The 2,362-nt window shown below is 25.4% G+C and overlaps 1 non-coding gene across 1 annotated transcript; it reads right to left on the bottom strand.

Moving 5' to 3' along the window:
- Positions 1-1,694: 1,694 nt before the first annotated feature.
- Trnav-aac (transfer RNA valine (anticodon AAC)) lies at positions 1,695-1,767 on the bottom strand. Its single transcript has one exon. It is a non-coding gene; the product is annotated as a tRNA-Val (tRNA).
- Positions 1,768-2,362: the final 595 nt, after the last annotated feature.

The following is a 2,362-nucleotide window of genomic DNA, read 5'->3' as shown; positions in this document are numbered from 1 at the left end:
TATATTTTTCAGCGTGAGTAGTTTATAGACCCTATATAGTTAACCTGAAATGATGATTCGAAGAAATAATTATATGAAACACACTTTTCAAGTATTTCCCCGATATAAAAATAAAACTCAAAATAATGAGATACGAAACGAATTTTAGAATCATGCTTGTGATAATAGAAGTCACATTTGGTGTAGGTATATAAGAATTTGTAAAAACATCCAATACATGTTAAACAAAGTCAGCATTTGTACAAAAAAACCTTGAATATGTACTTAATTCTTGAGAATCCTTACACATTTTATAACTAGTATATAAATTTCAATTATATGCGTTTGAAAACTAGTTTGCTAAATACCTATATAAGGTTGATATCATATTTTCATACAATATAAATATTAAATAATATAAATTCCATGGAAAAAATATAAGGGTATTTTTTAAGGTAGTTAAATTTCTTATAGGTCAAAACCTCTTTTTAACATTTATTGAATATTAATGCTTTTCGTCACATATAATAAAATTCGAGAAAATATTATAAGTACAGAGAATATAAAAAAAGAATTAAATAGTTTATATAGTGATGAAAATAATAATGCTCAAAACCAAAGTAAATTATATATAAATTTGATACTACCTATATGTTATAATATTATTAATGAATAATAAATTAATAGTTTATTATACACACAGTTAATATGGTTATAAAATAATATAAATATACATACATTATTTTCATAAACCATATTATCGTTTCAATCGTTTCATAAAATATTGAATATCTTCAAAAGTAATAAAATTGTCCTTATTAATTTATTATTATTTCAAGTTTAATAAGTTTTAAGGATAATATAAGTACCTTCAATATTATATAAAAACATGATTACTAATAATTTAAATTTAAAAAAAAAAACCCGAGAAAGTCATTCAACTGCATACTAGGTTTTTGGTGTAAACTACAACATTGATTACTGGCTGTAAACTACAACAGTCGTTGAGTACCTAGGCAGATATAATTTATGTGATTAGTTTAAATTAAATTATAAATAATTATGTAAGAAAACGATTCTGCAGTGTAAATTCTGTATAGTCTAGTCAGCCTCTATTTCTAAAGCTATTTTATTCTTTTATCACTAGGGCATATTAGTATTATAATATTTTTTTTCATTAGAAATACATTTTAATCCTAGGTAGGTTGAACTTATTTTTAACAAACACATCGCATATACCTACTATACAATATTATTTTGATATTCTTTTTAACATATACGTATGATATATCGTATTTTTGCGTTATTAACGTATTAAGTCAATACCGATAAGTACACATCGATGTTAATAGGTTCGTAAACTATATTACCTATCTTAGTATTAATAGTTAAAATATTATGAAAATGTCAGTATAGAGAATATAAAATAACAAAATACGTCGTAAACGTTATGCCACAAAATGTAATATCGTAATATTCTTCCTTAATGTATCTTTGTTTTTCACAATTATTCTGAAAAGTACTGAGAATTTTTACTTTTGTGATTTTACCCCCAGAAACCAACCTTAAAGTTGAAAATTTTGATTTTGATCTGTTATAGGTACTATGCCAAAAAGTGATGACTGACGTAAGACTAAAAAAAAAATCAGTCACACGTCATTGTAATACCAATACATTCATCGCTACACTCAGAAATAAAAAACGCAAAAAATTAATGTTTCCGCCCAGGATCGAACTGGGGACCTTCTGCGTGTTAGGCAGATGTGATAACCGCTACACCACGGAAACAGTTATTCAAAGGTTTGATAATTATATGTTTTCAAATTCACTGACCAGCTTATTATTTTTAATTGTGTAGCTAAAAAGTAAAACAGAACTTTAAAAACCTACCTTATACTAATATATTATTATCTTACGTTTCTTAATGATCCCATTTGCACCCCCTTATTTAAACTTTAGTAATATAGTAATACCTATAGGTATATCTACTTATTCAGTCATAGCTGGTAATTGGTATACCACTATACCAGGTTAATAGAACCAAATCATTGTCAAACTATAATGCACTCATCTCTCTTAAATTCAGTAACTAAAAATTATAACATTTTCATATGTCTTTACAAATAAATTGATCAAAGATACTTTTATAAATGTTTTAATACGTTGTAGACATTAGGCGCCTATATAGGCTATATATTAATATATTATACATAAATAAAATACACTATTATTTTTAAAATATTGTCGAATAAAAATGACTGCTACACTGTCAATAATTAACGATGATTCTAAACATAACACGCAATATTGGTGTACAGTTATACACTTATAACGTCCTCTTGTCAGTTTAAAAACCAAATTGTAGCTAACCACTATTTTCATC

The sequence above is a fragment of the Metopolophium dirhodum genome, chromosome 6 (assembly GCF_019925205.1).
Source record: "Metopolophium dirhodum isolate CAU chromosome 6, ASM1992520v1, whole genome shotgun sequence".
NCBI lineage: Eukaryota > Metazoa > Arthropoda > Insecta > Hemiptera > Aphididae > Metopolophium > Metopolophium dirhodum.
The sequence above is the reverse complement of the archived record's forward strand: the minus strand, read 5'-3'. Positions and strand labels throughout refer to the sequence as shown.